Source organism: Triticum dicoccoides, chromosome 1B, assembly GCF_002162155.2.
Source record: "Triticum dicoccoides isolate Atlit2015 ecotype Zavitan chromosome 1B, WEW_v2.0, whole genome shotgun sequence".
Taxonomy (NCBI): Eukaryota; Viridiplantae; Streptophyta; class Magnoliopsida; order Poales; family Poaceae; genus Triticum; species Triticum dicoccoides.
Genome location: NC_041381.1, coordinates 622731546 through 622751239, shown reverse-complemented (window position 1 = coordinate 622751239; position 19694 = coordinate 622731546).

Below are 19694 nucleotides of genomic sequence, written 5' to 3'. Positions count from 1 at the left end.
TTGCGCTGCTTTCTCGTTTTTGGTTTCGTGCTTTGACGCAGAGCTCGTGCCTGCTGCCCCCCTCCCAAGAGCACCTCGTGAGAGGGGGCTAGGTGTGGTTGTTGGAGATATGCCCTATAAGCAATCATGTATGATGATATTTCCTATGTGTTTATGAATAAAGATAGTCCTTGGACATTATCAATGATGTGTATCAGCAAGTATGTGACTTGTTTGTGGGACTATGCATTGTATGATGACTGTCCTAAAAGGTCCCTAGTCGAAAGGGCTATGTGGATGCGCAGCTGACCAGACTAGCATATGACACAGTCGATGGCGTTGTCTCACTAGCCATGGAGCATTGGATGCTAACCGTATAATATGGACTTGGAAAGGTCTTGTCGGATTCGACGTAGTCGGATCCGAGTCAAGATAAGGTCCGAGTCGAATAGACCCAACTATGAGACGCGGCGATATGTCATATGTGAGTCTCTAGTACAACATACGTTCTATCTCCTAAGACCTGAGCTGACGCATGTACTCGGGATGGTGACAGACTTGCTTTGGGCCGACCAAATGCTACTCCATGACTGGGTAGTTTCAAAGGTAGGTTTCGGGTTTGTCCAGACCCATGCTGCGAGACATGGTCGAGCAAGATGGAATTTGCCCCTCCGGTCAGGAGAGATATACTCTGGGCCCCTCGTGTGATCCGACCAGGATAAGCATGGCCATGTGACAAGGATTATGAGATAATTCGGTTTGTGGTCGGAATCACTGGAACGAGAAAGAGGTCGGGCTAGCACAAGGATGACAGTCTCGCCTTAAGCCCGACAACGTATATCATGAGGCAAAGGGAACAGAAGTGTGACATGTTGTACAGGTTCGCCTAACCAGCTTTATAGTCTCCTTGGTGTTTGGCATGCCTTGCTAGAGGCCGCTACCAACCATACAGTTCGGAGATGATCCGAACTGTGACCAAGCCGACTTGAACCTAAGGGGTCGCGCACTTAAGGGAAGGAACCTACGAGGTCAGATCCGAGGACACTGGTTGGATGTGATCCGAGATGTATTCGGATTGTGGCCGAGTAGACTTGTGGGCTTTAGGGTCCGTGCGAGGCCCAAGTGTTGAGCCTGCGACGGATGCCTATATAAAGTGGAGGTGTGGCACACTCAGGGGTTGATCGCTTCGCCGCTGCGACTAGGGTTTGCATGTGTTGCGAATAGCCACTCCACTCATTGCCGACTGTGTGATCGGAGCTAGCAGTCCGCCGCACGGTGTTCCTCCTGCACGCGCGGATACCGTAAGAGGCGGTGCACTTGCGCCGCTCCGGTGAACTTGTACGTGGGATCGGACGACCGGCTGTTCGAGGGAGATCGGACGAGGAGGAGACGATCCACGCGGACGCGCTGCCCCAACTCTTCTTCCGCTGCACGGCACTGCGCGTCTAGTGGTAACGATCCGTGATCCATCTCCCGTAGCATGTTCTTGGTTGTTCTGCGCATAGGAAATTTTAATTTGCAGTCGACGCACCCTACCGTAGATCCCAACAATGGTATCAGAGCCTCTGCTATAGGCTTTGGATTCAAATCATATGCATATTAGATATGTGGAGGCGGCAGATGAGATCTGTTGTCGTGGATGAGTTCGGCTGTGTGCATGGTTGATGAGATCAATTGCACATGGGGATGAAGAGGCTGTGTTTTCTGATGATCGGATTCGATGAGGTCATGACACAACCTACCCCTACCGGTCAGTATCCGCCATTGGGGTTGAAAGTGAAACATAAACCTGAATCAGACTCGTGATGATCCATGAGATCGGTCAGATCGATGGGACCGCCGTGTGCGTAGCGCCGTGTATTTCGTACCCGACACACAAACCGGTAGAATGTGATTCTATGCATAACTTTGTTTTGTAGGTTTGATGTGAATAGTATGGCTCATGTGTATGTGATGCATGTGTGTAATTTATACGTGGCCTGCGTGTCATGTTTGTCAGCCGGCAGGAGCCAAAGTGTCGTCATTATATTGTATAATGACTTGCGTGTCGACTTGTGACTCTATGTAAATTCATTACTAGTTGTAGTAGTCCGATAATAGAAATCAGGTTGGTGGCTTGGCATCCCGGCATGACAAACAAGATGGAGTTCCTAGATGGTCATCGGAGTCGGAGCCGACCTGGAAGAACATCCATGAAGGAGCCATACTACTTCACAATATGTGTTTATTTGTGATTGTTATGCTTGTTTGTTTCTATGCATGATAGAATGGTAGAAAGATCCCTCATGAATATCAAGTAAATTGCCATTCCCGATGTTGCACCTTCGCACGTCATGTACGTCTAGTAGTGGGCTCATAAAATTGGGGTGCTGCTAGGTGTCGTTGAACTGAAGGATTCGTGTCGGACATGGACATGCACTGCTTCAGGTTAACCTGACGAGGCTATCAAAACGGTTTTGGGCCTTGTGGCAAAGAAGGTTGGGAGCCAGGGTATGAGATACCTTCCCGACCGACAGAAGTCGTATAGAGATAGGATTAGCAAGGAGTTGCTTACCGGATAGGTATGTTGGCTAGCAGTGATGCTAAAGCTCACTAGTCGCATGCGCTAGTTGGATCCTGAATCACTGAGAGTTTGCGGATGGATGCTGACTTCAGTGGGAGTATTTCTGTTTAGGCAAATTACTCTAAATAAACACATTACTTAGTTATTGCATATTTTCTGTTGTAGATCAATGGCACCACCTGCTCAACCCAACTTTGCATTGAAATCAATTCTGGAAAAGGATAAACTGAATGGAACAAACTTTACCACCTGGTATAGAAATCTAAGAATTGTTCTCAAACACGATAAAAAAGGAATATGTTCTAGAGGATCCACTTCCAGAGGAACCAGCCGATAATGCTAATGCCACAACTAAGAATGCCTACCAGAAACTCGTTAATGAATCAACAGAGATCAGTTGTCTGATGCTGGCTTGTATGGAGCCCGATTTGCAATAGCATTTCAAAAATGTTGAGGCTTACAATATGATCGAAAGTCTCAAGAGCATGTTTCAGACACAGGCTAGGTCCGAAAGGTTCAACGTCTGGCGATCCTTGATGGATTGCAAGATGAAGCAAGGTGATCCACTGATCCCACATGTGATCAACATGATCGGATATGTGCAAGCTTTGGATCGTTTGGGCTTCCCGCTCTTGGATGAGCTTGCTACTGATGCTGTTGTGGGTTCTCTTCCGCCCAGCTATGGGACGTTCATCTCGAACTATCATATGCATGGCATGGATAAGAAGCTCACTGAATTGCATGGGATGCTCAAAGTGGCAGAGCCGGATATTAAGAAAGGCACGCATCTACTGTTGATGGTGCAGAAATCGGCTAAGTTCAAGAAGAGTTGGTCCAAGAAAAAGGCTAAGGCAAAGGGCACGTAGACGGTAACCTCCGCCGCTTCGCCAAAGTCTGGACCGGACTCGAAGACCGTTTGCTTTCAATGCAAGGAGATCGGTCACTAGAAGAGGAACTGTAGCAAGTGGCTTGCAGAGCATGGCAAGAAGGCCGGGAATGCTGCTTCAGGCAAAGGTACACTTGTTGCATATGTTATAGACATTTACCTTGCTGACATACCTAGTAGCTCTTGGGTATTTGATACCGGATCGGTTGTTCATATTTGCAACTCGATGCAGGGGCTGGTAAGAACTAGGCGTGTGGCACAATGGGAGATTAACATCAGTGTCAGCAACAAAGCAAGAGTTGCTGCGTTGGAGGTCGGCACGATGCAGCTCCAGCTTCCTTCCGGATTCATTATGGAATTGAATAATTGTTATTACATTCCTGCACTTAGTTGGAACATTATTTCTGCCTCATGTTTGATGAGTCAAGGTTATGAATTCAATTTAAAGGACAATGGTTGTTCGATATTTTTGAATGGTATGTTCCACGGCTATGCACCCATTATTGATGGGCTATTTATATTGAATCTAGAACAGGAACCGGTCTATAACGTGAATGTCAAGAGGCATAAGCCTAATGAGATAAATCCGACATACTTCTGGGATTGCCGGCTTGGACACATTAGTCTGAAACGCATCAAGAACCTCCATGATGATGGGCTCCTAACTTCGTCCGACTTCGGGTCGTTCGAGACATGTGAATCATGCTTGCTCGGCAAGATGACTAAGTCTCCTTTCGCAAAGAGTTGCGAGAGGGCGTCCGAGCTGTTGGAGCTTATACACACTTTTGTGTGTGGTCCAATGAGCACAACTGCCAGAGGTGGCTATCAGTACTTCGTGACTTTTACCGATGACTTGTGTAGATATGGATATATCTATTTGATGAGGCACAAGTCAGAAACTTTTGAAAAGTTCAAAGAATTTCAGAACGAGGTTGAGAATCAGCTCAGCAAGACTATAAAGCTTTCGCGATCTGATCATGGAGGTGAGTACATGAGCCAGGAGTTTGATGATCATCTGAAAAGTCAAGGTATAGTACCTTAGCTCACACCTCCGGGTACGCCACAGAGAAACGACGTGTCAGAACGGAGGAATAGGACCTTGTTGGACATGGTCTGGTCTATGATCAGCAAATTGGATTTACCCTTGTCATTTTGGGGATACGCTCTAGAAGCTGTAGCTTTCACACTTAATAGGGTACCATAAAAATCCGTAGACAAGACACCACATGAGATGTGGACCGGGAAGACTCCTATTTTCTCTTTTCTAAAGATTTGGGGTTGTGAAGCATTTGTCAAGCGACTTATGTCAGACAAGCTTACACCTAAGTCGGATAAATGCATATTCGTGGGATGTCCAAGGGAAACCTTGGGATATATCTTCTACAACAGGGAAGAGAACAAAGTGTTTGTTGCTCGGAACGGGGTTTTCCTTGAGAAAGAGTTTCTCAGTCGGGACGCCAGTGGGAGGACAGTCCGACTCGAAGAAATTCGAGGACCACTCGGGGACGGCTCGGCTAGTGATGAGATCATACTGGAGTCAGTCAGGGAACCTGTAGTGGAAACGGCACCGAAACCATGGAGGTCGGAAAGATTGCGCAGAGTGCGTGATGTATTGTTGCTGAAAGCGACGAGCCGGCCACATATGCGAAAGCGATGGTGAGCCCAGATTCCGAGGCATGGCTGGAGGCCATGAGATCCGAGTTAAAGTCCATGGATGAGAATCAAGTCTACGACTTGGTTGATCCGCCACCTGGCGTAACTGCCATTGGTTGCAAATGGGTCTTTAAGAAGAAAACCGATGTGGATGGAAATGTTCAAATCCACAAAGCTCGGCTTGTCGCTAAAGGTTATGGACAAGTTCAAGGAATTAAGTACGACGAGACTTACTCGCCGGTAGCAATGCTGAAATCGGTCAGGATCATACTAGCTATAGCTGCATATTTCGATTACGAGATATGGAAGATGGATGTCAAAACGGCTTTCCTTCACGGAAATTTAACCGAGGACGTGTATATGATACAGCCCGAGGGTTTTGTCGATCCGACTAGCACTAGTAAGGTATGCAAGCTCAAGAGATCCATTTATGGGTTGAAGCAAGCATCTCGGAGTTGGAACATTCGTTTTGATGAGGTTGTCACTGGTCTCGGTTTCATCAGAAGTGAAGAGGACTCTTGTTTATACAAGAAGTTAAGTGGGAGCTCGATAGTGTTTTTGATCTTGTATGTGGATGACATACTACTGATCGGAAATAATGTTTCAATTTTGAACTCGGTCAAGGAATTATTGAATGGCAAGTTTTCGATGAAACACCTTGGTGAGGCAGTGTATATTTTAGGCATCAAGATCTATAGAGATAGATCGAGGAGGCTGCTCGGCTTGAGCCAGAGCACGTACATAGATAAAGTGTTGAAGCGGTTCAACATGAGTGAGGCAAAGAAAGGGTTCTTGCCACTCTCACATGGTATAAGGCTAAGCGAGACTCAGAGTCCATCGACATCTGATGAGCGAAGCAGGATCAGTAGGATTCTGTATGCCTCGGCAATCGGATCCATCATGTATGACATGATATGTACAAGGCCTGATGTTGCTTTTGCAATAAGCCTAACAAGTAGATACCAAGCCAACCCAGGTGAGAATCACTGGGCAGCGGTATAGACTATTTTGAAGTACCTGAAAAGGACTAAAGAGATGTTCCTAGTTTATGGAGGTGAGGAAGAGCTCGTTGTAAGGGGTTACGTCAATGCTAGTTTCCAAACCGACAGAGATCACTGTCGATCACAGTCTAGATTTGTGTACGTCCTGAATGGAGGAGCTGTGCACTGGATGAGTTCCAAGCAGGATACGGTGGCCGATTCTACCACAGAAGCCGGATACATTGTGGCTTGTGAAGCGGCAAAGGAAGGTGTTTGTATCTGGCATTTTCTGGATGATCTTGGTATTTTCCCAGCCTCGATGAAACCGCTCGACCTTTATTGTGATAATTCTGGTGCCATCGCACAAGCCAAGGAGCCGAGGAATCACCACAAGGTCAGACACATAGATTGGAAATATCACCTGATATGAAAGATCGTAAAGAATGGTGATGTAGACATATGCAAAATTCACATGGACGCAAATGTTGCAGATCCGTTGACTAAGCCACTTCCACAACAAAAGCATGAGGGGCACGTTAGATCTATGGGCATTCGATGTCTATTTGATTGACTCTAGTGCAAGTGGGAGACTGTTGGAGATATGCCCTAGAGGCAATCATGTATGATGATATTTCATATGTGTTTATGAATAAAGATAGTCCTTGGACATTATCAATGATGTGTATCAGCAAGTACGTGACTTGTTTGTGGGACTATGCATTTTATGATGACTGTCCTAAAAGGTCCCTAGTTGAAATGGCTGTGTGGACGCGCAACTGACTAGACTAGCATATGACACGGTCGATGGCTTGGTCTCACTAGCCATGGAGCATTGGATGCTAACCGGATAATATGGACTTGCAAAGGTCTGGTCGGATTCGATGTAGTCGGATCCGAGTCGAGATAAGGTCCAAATCGGATAGACCCAACTATGAGACGCAGCGATATGTCATCTATGAGTCTCTAGTACAACATACGTTCTATGTCCTAAGACCTGAGCTGACGCATGTACTCGGGATGGTGACAGACTTGCTTTGGGCCGACCAAACGCTACTCCGTGACTGGGTAGTTACAAAGGTAGGTTTCGGGTTTGTCCAGACCCATGATGCGAGACATGGTCGAGCAAAATGCGATTTGCCCCTCCGGTCAGGAGAGATATACTCTGGGCCCTTCGTGTGATCCGACTAGGATAAGAATGGCCATGCGACAAGGATTATGAGATCAACCAGTTTTTGGTCAGAATCACTGGAACGAGAAAGAGGTCGGGCTAGCACAAGGATGACAGTCTCGCCTTGAGCCCGACAACATATATCGTGAGGCAAAGGGAACAGAAGTGTGACACATTGTACAGGTTCGCCTAACCAGCTTTATAGTATGCTTGGTGTTCGGCATGCCTCGCTAGAGGCCTCTACCAACCTTGCAGTTCGGAGATGGTCCGAACTGTGACCAAGCCGACTTGAACCTAATGGGTCGCACGCTTAAGGGAAGGAACCTACGAGGTCAGATCTGAGGACACTGGTCGGATGTGATCCGAGCTGTATTCGGATTGTGGCCGAGTAGACTTGTGGGCTTTATGGTCCATGCGAGGCCCAAGTGTTGAGCCCGCGATGGACGCCTATATAAAGTGGAAGTGCGGCACACTCAGGGGTTGATCGCTTCGGCGCTGTTGAGGGAGTCCTGAATAAGGGGGTATCCGGACAGCCAGACTATATACTTTGGCCGGATTGTTGGACTATGAAGATACAAGACAGAAGACTTCGTCCCGTATCCGGATGGGACTCTCCTTGGCGTGGAAGGCAAGCTTGGCAATTCAGATGTAGATCTCCTTCTCTCTAAACCGACTCTGTGTAGCCCTAGCCCCCTCCGGTGTCTATATAAACCGGAGGGTTTAGTCCGTAGGACTCATCATCATCATGATCATCAACAACAACAATCATACCCTAGGCTAGCTTCTAGGGTTTAGCCTCTTTGATCTCGTGGTAGATCAACTCTTGTAACACTCATATCATCAAGATCAATCAAGCGGGAAGTAGGGTATTACCTCCATCGAGAGGGCCCGAACCTGGGTAAAACATCGTGTCCCCAGTCTCCTGTTACCATCAGCCTTAGACGCACAGTTTGGAACCCCCTACCCGAGATCCGCCGGTTTTGACACCGACATTGGTGCTTTCATTGAGAGTTCCTCTGTGTCGTCGCTACAAGCTCAGATGGCTTCTCCAAACTTCAACCACGATGTCATGGACGATACTTTTCTCCCCGGACAGATCTTCGTGTTCGGCGGCTTCGCACTGGGCCAATTTGCTTGGCCATCTGGAGCAGTTCGATAGCTACGCCCCCGGCCATCAGGTCAGGTTTGGAAAGCTAAACTACACCGCCGATATCCGCGGAGATTTGATCATCGACGGATTCGGGCCTGTGTCAGGAGCGCCAAAAAATCACGACGTGCACGACCTAGATCGGCGGTCGGACAGTATTCGGAACATCACACCTACTACCGCTCTGGACTTCGCTGCACAGCAGGTCATGCCTTCCAAGGACTGGTGGATGGACCCCGTCCCGGAGGCCGCACACTCCTCGGCGTTGGAGCCGAACACAGACTCCTCTGCTAAAGGGATCTGTGTCTCCAGACCCCTGGACTCATCTCCGGTAGTGTGTTCCGGACCGCGCGCGCTCGTGCCCATTGAATCTAACTGGGCTCCAGTCATGGAGTTCACCGCTGTGGATATCTTTTAGCACTCACCCTTTGGAGACGTGATAGATTCTTTGAGGTCTCTCTCTCTCTGTCAGGAAACTCCTGGCCAAACTATGTCCGGCTCGAGTGGGAAGCTGGCGACGAAGAAATTCGTTACCCACCCACCACCCACTTAATGGCCACGGTCGATGACTTGACCGACATGCTTAACTTCGACTCCGAAGACATCGACGGTATAGACGACGATGCAGGAGAAGAACAGGAACCACTGCCCACAGGGCACTGGACTACCACCTCTTCATATGACATATACATGGTGGATACTCCCAAAGAAACCAATGGCGATGAGGCAACGAAAGATAACCCCTCGGGGAAGAAAGCAAAACACGGGCGTCATCGGCGCCGCCCCAAGCCTCGCCACAGCAATACCAGCACTGGAGAAGAAAATCCAGATGGTGACGAAGAGGAATACGATCTTGATCAACCTACCTTCGAGCAAGCCGACCAAGATCTGCTCACAGGTAGATGGACTAAGGACCAGGCAGCCAAAGAATACGGACTCGAGCGTTGAACAAAATACTACCCAAAGCGCAGGCTACTACCTCAATTCGAAGAGGTGGCACCAAAAAGCAAACGCAGGCCTACACCCTGCCAATAGCACACTGCAGCAAGGGGTTGCACACAAGACCAGCGTCACATACCAAACAGCAACATAGAAAGTACCCCGGATGCATCAGCGGACAGAAACAGAATCTACAAACCTTGGTGCAACAATTATAAACGTCCCAAGACAAAAAATGGCGCCTAGGGAACGGCGGTCAACACAGGAGCCCGTCATCCTCAACCCATTGAGTGGGAGAAGAGACTTCAACATCATAATTCGGGCCCCTCGAGCTTGACCGCATACTTGACCGACCATGTCAAATCCATGGTACCCCAGGAGCAGCAGCCAATCATACAAATAGAGAATGCTGGGTCTTTAAACAAATCGGTAGGCCGGCATCGGAAGGAGCATGAAGAAGCCCGGATTATCAAGTACAGGGACCAGTAACTCGAGGATTAGACTCACCAAATAACTCATTATAGAGTGTCATAAATAGGCGTGACGGCCATCCAGGCCCCGCCACCCTGGAGCTGGTCTTCGGATAGCCAAAAGTGTCATACCCACTTTGGGTCTAACACCCCTAGGCAGGAGATACTAAGCAACGCCAAGATACACTGCGACTCAACGCATTACGACCCAGGACCCATGTGACAAAGTCACAAATACGGCCAAGACCGAGCTTTGCCTCGGCGCCGAAGAATATTCGGCTACTTTCATCACTGAAGCAACGAGTCACGGTTATTTCTCAATCGAACTTAGATTCGACAGCCGAATTCTCGGACACCGACAAAGGAGTCCGAACTACTTCAGGATACCCCAACCTAACCACAAATCATACAGACTCTTCAGCATAAGCTGAACGGATCACATCCACGGCTCAGCCAGTCTTCACACACGCCTCTTAAGCACTATTTGCAGGTTCGCCCTCACGCACAACCGGACCAGCGGCTTGGAATCAGCTCGGTCGCACACAGGGGGACGCCCACCCCACCTGAACACAATCTGGATATTCCTTCGGACTCGTGCACAGCCAACCACCGCCCGGCCCCAACAGGTTCTGCCGTCATGCCTCTCTTTTATAACATGCACCGTACCCATACGCATAGACGTATTAGTTAAATACAGCATGTGGAGTCATTTGACGCTTATCTGCTATTTTTCAACAACATTTTGTCACAACGGCATCCGAACATCGTGCTATGCCTTTGAACGTCAGGGGCTTCCTTGCAACCGTACTACGACGACTAAAGTCTGAACACCTTCTCGGTCGTCTGGCACCCCGAACTTATAGCATTATATGCATCAGCTCTGAATCATGTCTTTGGTCATTGGTTGGCTTTGCCCGGCTCCCATGTTTTGGTACCTTACGTTCCGCAATATCGGCTAAGGTAGCGCTGGGAGAACTACTGTGATTCTGTCCCAGTTCTGCCAGACGAACACCTCAGTAGAGAAAGCCGAAAACCGACTGTCATGATAAGGCGAGAGTTGGTCAGCTGTTCGAGAGGTTGAAAAATCTTTAAGGATTTATTCCGCATCAATGCCATAATAAAATGCAGCGTGTGAAGGATCGGTCCACCGATCAGGCGCTATTAGAGTCCCCCGTGCGGTCTTCCGAACACCAGGGGCTACGCCTCCCATACTCGAATTCCTATGGCTAAGTGAGAGTAATAAAGCCCCATAGTCCAATTGCCTGGTTTTTTGTGCTGAACACCTCCTTCATGGACCCAAGAATGGGATAAAGAGTGTTCAGGCTTTTCCCCAACACCCCCGTAGTTCCTACGTGGGGGCAGAAGCCGACGACTGGCCAACTCTCAAGACTAACATATTAAACGGCCACGAAGGAATAGAATTTACACATAGCAGGCACCTACATATAAGTGACTATGTTTTTGCCTTAAAAAGGATAGCACATCTGCTTTCAGGGAAAAATAATGTCTTTCGTACATACCTCGGCCACGAGGCGGGCGCCTTTCAGGAAACCATCATAATATAGTTCGGGCTTGCGGTGCTCCTTCCCTTCCGGCGGACCCTCAGTCATCAGCTTCTCAGCATCAAGCTTCCCCCAGTGTGCTTTCGCACATGCAAAGGCCATTCGCGCCACCTCTATGCAAACCGACCACTTGATGACGTCCAGCTGAGGGCAAGCCCTCACAAGCCGCTTCACGAGCCGAAAGAAATTGCTCGATATGGGCTCAGCGGGCCACAGCCGGATAACCAAATCCTTCATGGCTAGTTCGGCCGCCTGATGAAGTTTGATCAGCTGTTTAAGGTGGTCGACAAATGGCACCGGATAATTCGGTGCCAAAAACTGCGACCAGAAGAGCCTTTCCGCAGTCTCCTTCTTCTCGGCTCGGAAGAATTTGGCAGCATCAGATATGTTGCGCGGCAAATCCGCAAATGCCCCTAAAAAAATTAAGATTCAATGGGTCACCATGAATATTCCCTGCGAAAGCGTAAGGCGCTTTGAACAAAAATATAAAACCCCTACCGGCCGCAATCTTCCGCGCCTCCTGAATATCCTTCAGTGCAGCCTGGGGTTCCTCCCGAACCTAAGTCGCGGTCCGGACAGCTTCGGCGAGTTCGGATTCTTTCCAAGATAAACTCTGCTCCAAACTCTCATTTCTCCCTATGGCCTCCTGAAGCTCCCGTTCAGCCTCCACGACCCTCGCCTCGTGTTTCTCATGGAGAGCCTGCTCAGTGGCCGCTTTCTTTTAGGCCAAGGCAACAGCCTTCTGAGATCCTCAATTTCGGCATTTTCCCTTGGAGTACGCGATATATATACTCTAAGATAGTCACAACTACTTATTTGTGCTAAAACTTACTAAAAGTTTCCAAACATACCTTGTTGGTCCTCCAGCTGCTTCTTCACTCGGCCGAGTTCCTCCTCGGCCCGCACCAGACTCTGCTTGAGTCCGGACACTTCCGCAGCATGAGAGGAGGCAGTCGCCGCAGAAATCTGATCCATAATATATATATATATATATGTCATTAGCTAGGTCTCCTACGGACGGGACGATGATCCCCTGTCTGGTTCATGTCCTCTCCGGACAGTGTATCAGGGGCTACTATCTATACCATGACAGTCTTCTTCACGTACCTCCAAGCCTTTTATAAGGCTAACGCAGGATTCATTCAATCCGCTCTCGGCTGCCTGAATCTTTTCTATCACCACGCCCATAAGGGCGCGGTGTTCACCAATAATGGACGCACTCTCCAGTGTTGTCAATAGGCCGCCTGACGCCTTTGGTTGGACGAAGGCCGTAGGCGGAGAAGGATCGCCCCCTCTAGTCAAGAGGGGCTTCCTGCCTGATCTCGGAGCCTTAAGGGACTCCGGGACTGTGTCCGGCTGCGGGCCGGATCCACGACCACCCCCACCATCGACATTCATGGGAACCACCGCTCCCGCGCGTTCGGCCTTCGAGGTACGCCCCCCCTGGCTTAGGTCCCTTTTGGACAACACCTCGGTGTCACAGCCAGGCTCTTGGGAAGGGGCCCTGGGAGGTGTTCCACCCTCCAGGGCATCAGAGCCTAACAAGTCCTCTGATGAGGACTGTTCGGCCGAACACCTCGCCGGACTGTAAAAAGCACGATGCGAATCAAAATACTACATTGTAGTAAATTCTGAATGCATGAATATGTTTGTATTTCGTGCACTTGGGAGAATGCCGATAGCTGGGATTCTTGGCTGGAAAAGGAGCAAATACTAGAGTCCTATTCTGCATAGCTTTAAAAGTCCTGAAACTCCACGAAAGTCATTTTTGGAATTAATAAAAAATACTTGCAAAAGAATTAACGTCAGGGGGCCCACACCCTGTCCACGAGGGTGGTGGCGCCCCCCTGCCTCGTGGGCCCTCTGAAAGCCCTTCGGTGGCCATCTTCTGCTATATGAAGTCTTTTACCCTGGAAAAAATCATAAGCAAGCTTTCGGGACGAGACTCCGCCGCCACGAGGCGGAACCTTGGCGGAACCAATCTAGGGCTCCGGCGGAGCTATTCTGCCTGGGAAACATCCCTCTGGGAGGGGGAAATCACCACCATTGATCCTCTCAGCGGGAGGGGGTCAATCTCCATCAACATCTTCACTAGCACCATCTCCTCTCAAACCCTAGTTCATCTCTTGTATCCAATCTTTGTACCAAAACCTCAGATTGGTACCTGTGGGTTGCTAGTAGTGTTGATTACTCCTTGTAGTTGATGCTAGTTGGTTTATTCGGTGGAATATCATATGTTCAGATCCTTAATGCATATTAATACCCCTCTGTTTATGAACATGAATATGATTTGTGAGTAGTTACATTTGTTCCTAAGGACATGGGAGAAGTCTTGCTATAAGTAGTCATGTGAATTTGGTATTCATTTGATATTTTGATGAGATGTATGTTGTATCTCGTCTAGTGGTGTTATGTAAACGTCGACTACATGACACTTCACCGTTGTTTGGGCCCAGAGGAAGACATTGGTAAGTAATAAGTAGATGATGGGTTGCTAGACTGATAGAAGCTTAAACCCTAGTTTATGTGTTGCTTCGTAAGGGGCTGATTTGGATCCACATGTTTCATGCTATGGTTAGGTTTACCTTAATACTTCTTTTGTAGTTGTGGATGCTTGCAGTAGGGGTTAATCATAAGTGGGATGCTTGTCCAAGGAACAGGGGGAAACAAGCACCGGTCCACCCACATACCAAATTATCAAAGTAACGAATGTGAATCATATGAGTGTGATGAAAACTAGCTTGACGATAATTCCCATGTGTCCTCAGGAGCACTTTTCTCATATAAGAACTTGTCCAGGCTTGTCCTTTGCTACAAAAAGGATTGGGCCATCTTGCTGCACCTTATTTACTTTAATTGTTTGTTACCTGTTACAAATTACCTTATCACAAAACTATCTGTTACCGATAATTTCAGTGCTTGCAGAGAATACCTTATTGGAAACCGCTTGTCATTTCCTTCTGCTCCTCATTGGGTTCGACACTCTTACTTATCGAAAGGAATATGATAGATCCTTGTAGGATCGAAAGTATGTCTAGAGGGGGGTGATTAGACTACTTGACCAAATGAAAGCTTATTCTTTTCCGAATTTTAATTCTTGACAGGTTTTAACAAAGATAGACAAGTCAAGCAATCTTAACACAATTCAAGCAAGCATGCAAAGAGTATATGAGCAGCCGAAAGTAAAGCATGCAACTTGCAAGCATGTAAAGGGAAGAGTTTGGAGACATGGATGTTTTTGTCGTGGTTCCGATAGGTGGTGCTATAATACATCCACGTTGATGGAGACTTCAAGCCACAAAGGGTAATGGCTGCGCGAGTCCACGGAGGGCTCCACCCAAGAAGGGTCCACGAAGAAGCAACCTTGTCTATCCCACCATGGCCGTCGCCCACGAAGGACTTGCCTCACTAGCGGTAGATCTTCACGAAGTAGGCGATCTCCTTGCCCTTACAAACTCCTTGGTTCAACTTCACAATCTTGTCGGAGGCTCCCAAGTGACACCTAGCCAATCTAGGAGACACCACTCTCCAAGAAGTAACAAATGGTGTGTTGATGATGAACTCCTTGCTCTTATGCGTCAAATGATAGTCTCCCCAACACTCAACTCTCTCACACAGGATTTGGATTTGGTGGAAAGAAGGTTTGAGTGGAAAGCAACTTGGGGAAGGCTAGAGATCAAGATTCATATGGTAGGAATGGAATATATTGGTCTCAACACATGAGTAGGTGGTTCTCACTTAGAAAATGTAAGTTGGAAGTGTAGGTTCGTTCTGATGGCTCTCTCCACGAATGAAGAGGAGGTGGAGGGGTATATATAGCCTCCACACAAATTCTAACCGTTACACACAACTTACCAATCTCGGTGGGACCGAATTGAGAAACACGGTCAGACCGATTCAGTAAATCTAGTGACCGTTATGATTTTCGGTGGGACCGACATGCAACTCGGTAGGACCAATATGGTTAGGGTTAGGGCATAACGTAATCTCGGTGAGACCGATTACACAAACTCAGTGAGACCGATTTTGGTAATAAGCTAACCAGAGAGTTGGTCAAGTAAACTCGGTGGGACCGATTCGCTCATCTCGGTTGGACCGAAACATTGCGAAAGGGAAAGAGAGAGTTTATATTGCAATCTCGGTGGGACCGATCACTCATCTCGGTGGGACCGAAATTTTACGAAGGGAAACAAAGAGATTACAATCCCATCTCGGTGAGACCGAGGTCCCTATCAGTGAGAACGATTTGCCTAGGGTTTGTGGCAGTGGCTATGAAATCTGAACTAGGTGGCGCCGGATAGAAATAATCGGTGGGGCCAAGTTTGACTTTTGGTTTAGGTCATATGTGGATGTGAGAAGGTAGTTGAGGGCTTTTGAGCATATCACTAAGCACTTTGAAGCAAGAACCTCATTAATCAACACCTCATCCCTCCTTGATACTATTGGCTTTTCCTATAGACTCAATGTGATCTTGGATCACTAAAATATAAAATATAGAGTCTTGAGCTTTGAGCTTAAGCCAATCCATTTTTCCTTAGTATTTTGAGGGGTCCACTTTTCTCATCCATGCCATGCCAATCATTGAGCTTTCCTGAAATATTTATCTTGGAATAGTATTAGCTCAATGAGCTACATGTTGTTAGGAATTACCAAAACCACCTAGGGATAGTTGCACTTTCAATCTCCCCCTTTTTGGTAATTGATGACAACATATAGATCAAAGCTTCGACAAATGATAATAAGATTGAAAACATTATCGCTTTGAGAAGTATGTGAAAAACAAGAGCTCCCCCTAAATTTGTGCATAGTTTAAGATTTGCTTTGGACTGCAAATGCATAATGAATTAGAATCATGGGTTACTCTTCCATGTCACATACATCTTGGTGGAGCACTCAAAATGGTAGTAATTAAATACATGCACTCATCACCAAGCAAAGTGAATGATCATATAGTGATAAAAGGATAATGTCATCCAACAAGCATTAAGGTAGCATAGCATATGATCATCCAAGTATCACACAAACGCAAAATCTATCTCAAACAAGCAAATAAAGTAAAGTTCAACCACCAAAAGAAGAGAGAACAAAAGAAACACTCTCTCTCTCTCGAAGCCTATGATCTATACATTTTCTCCCCCTTTGGCAACAAGTTACCAAAAAGTTCATAAAAATGCATAGTGCTATATAGACTCTCAGGCTTGGTCTTGATGTGTGGTGTAGAAATGACTCCAAGAACAAAGGCATCAGTTGAGGTTGATGGAGCTGGTGGCACTGAAGCTGTTGCTGGTGCTGATGAAGTTGCTCTGGTGTGTCTGTCACTGGCACTGCAGCAGATCTCTAGCCTCTGGGCACTCTAGCAAACGTATATGTGGTAGACTTGCCCTTCCTCTCCTCCATGTCATCCTGAAGTTGCTCAACAACTGACTGGATCTTAGTGACCTTCACATCTAAGTCATAGAACTTCTGCTCCATTATCCTCTCCAAGCTCTCCTGGTTTTGTGTCAGGGTAGCCAAACCCTTCTCAATCCTTAGTGTGGAGGCAATCAAGTAGCCAAGCTGATCTTGCTTGCTCTTTAGGAAGTACTGAGATGCCTCTTCAGCAGTTGGCATCTTTGCAGCCTTTTCAGTCCTTGCCTTCTCCTTCTTTGCTTGAGCTTGTGCAGAAGATGGTTCATCTTCATCCATCACTACTGTGTTGTCCTCAAAGTCTGGGTAGATGGGCATATGCTCCTTGTCCAAGAGATATGTGCATGTGCCCATCTTGGAGTTGATGAGCTCCTGAATCTATGGGGCATACCCACAACTTCTCTTTTGGTCAGTAGCAGTCCTCTTGATAGTCTCAACAATTAAGCTCATGACCTTGAACTTCTGAGGCACATCAAATATGTGAAGCAAATTAATTTCATGGCCTCTGATCATCCTGTGATCACTTGACTTTGGCAATAGAGTGTGCCTGAGGATCCAGTTGATTGTTGGCAAACCTGACAGAAGGTAATGTACTGATCCAAATTTGTGAGTCTCAACTGCAGCATCTGGGATCTCTCTGTACATATGTGCCATGGAGTTGTGATCTTTCTTCTTCTTGGCATAGACATCTTCTTCATTTTCCTTAGGAGCATTGATCAACTCTGCCCACTCTTCAACTGTTGATTGGTACCTAGTACCTTCAGACCTCCAGACAATCCTTCCATCTGGGTAGAAGTGAGTTGTGGAGTAGAACTGCATAATAAGCTCATCATTCCATTTTGTGAGCTTTTTCCCAACAAAGTCATGTACCCCACAAGACTTGAAGCTATCAAAGACTCCTGGATAATGTTCTTCATCGTTCCTGATGTATTCCCACTCTATCCATCTCATATCACAGACAATTGGCTTATCAAGCAGCAGTGTCTCATAGAAGTCATGTTGTTCCTTTGTATGGAACCTGTAGTCCACAGCAGTCCTTCTCCTGATAGCATAGGGATCTGTCAATCTCCATTTTCTGAGACATGCATCCTTCCTGAGCTTCATATCCTCAGCTCCTGTGTGAGCATCATTGTGATATGGAATTTTGGGTTTCAACTTCCTCAACACATGCGACTCCTCATCTTCTTCTTCAGCATCTTCAGGCACTGGGGCCTTGTTCTTCTCTGCAGCTGGTATGCTCCTAGTGTTTCTCTTGGGTGCAGTCTTGGGCCTGGGTGTAGCTTTGGGAGCATCATTGGGCTTAGATGGAGCAGCCCCTAATCTGATTGCATCTCCCATATGTTGGAAATATGCCCTAGAGGCAATAATAAAAGCATTATTATTATATTTCCTTGTTCATGATAATTGTCTTTATTCATGCTATAATTGTGTTATCCGGAAATCGTAATACATGTGTGAATAACAGACATCAACATGTCCCTAGTGAGCCTCTAGTTGACTAGCTCGTTGATCAACAAATAGTCATGGTTTCCTGACTATGGACACTGGATGTCATTGATAACGAGATCACATCATTAGGAGAATGATGTGATGGACAAGACCCAATCCTAAACATAGCACAAGATCGTATAGTTCGTTTGCTAGAGTTTTCTAATGTCAAGTATCTATTCCTTTGACCATGAGATCGTGTAACTCCCGGATACCGTAGGAGTGCTTTGGGTATGCCAAACGTCACAACGTAACTGGGTGACTATAAAGGTAGACTACGGGCATCTCCGAAACTGTCTGTTGGGTGACATGGATCAAGACTGGGATTTGTCACTCCGTATGACGGAGAGGTATCACTGGGCCCACTCGGTAATGCATCATCATAATGAGCTCAGAGTGACCAAGTGTCTGGTCACGGGATCATGCATTACGGTACGAGTAAAGTGACTTGCCGTAACGAGATTGAACGAGGTATTGGGATACCGACGATCGAATCTCGGGCAAGTAACATATCGATAGACAAAGGGAATAGCGTACGGGATTGATTAAATCCTCGACATCGTGGTTCATCCGATGAGATCATCGTGGAGCATGTGGGAGCCAACATGGGTATCCAGATCCCGCTGTTTGTTATTGACCGGAGAGTCGTCTCGGTCATGTCTGCTTGTCTCCCGAACCCGTAGGGTCTACACACTTAAGATTCGGTGACGCTAGGGTTATGAAGATATGTATATGCAGAAACCCGAATGTTCTTCGGAGTCCCGGATGAGATCCCGGACGTCACGAGGAGTTCCGGAATGGTCCGGAGGTAAAGAATTATATATAGGAAGTGCTATTTCGGGCATCGGGACAAGTTTCGGGGTTATCGGTATTGTACCGGGACCACCGGAAGGGTCCCGGGGTCCACCGGGTGGGGCCACCTGTCCCGGGGGGCCACATGGGCTGTAGGGGGTGCGCCTTGGCCTAGATGGGCCAAGGGCACTAGCCCCTATAGGCCCATGCGCCTAGGGTTTCCCCTAGGAGGAGTCCTAGTGGTGGAAGGCACCCCGAGGTGCCTTGGGGGGAGGGAAACCCTCCCCTGGCCGCCGCACCTAGGAGATCAGATCTCCTAGGCTGCGCACCAGCCCCCCCTGGCACCCCTATATATAGTGGGGTAGAGGAGGGACCTAATACACCAAGCCCCTGGCGCCTCCATCTCCCCCCGTTACGTCTCTCCCTCGTAGTCTCGGCGAAGCCCTGCTGCTGTGACGCCCTGCATCCACCACCACGCCGTCGTGCTGCTGGATCTTCATCAACCTCTCCTTCCCCCTTGCTGGATCAAGAAGGAGGAGACGTCTCCCGTTCCGTACGTGTGTTGAACGCGGAGGTGCCGTCCGTTCGGCGCTGGTCATCGGTGATTTGGATCACGTCGAGTACGACTACATCATCACCGATCTTTTGAACGCTTCCGCTC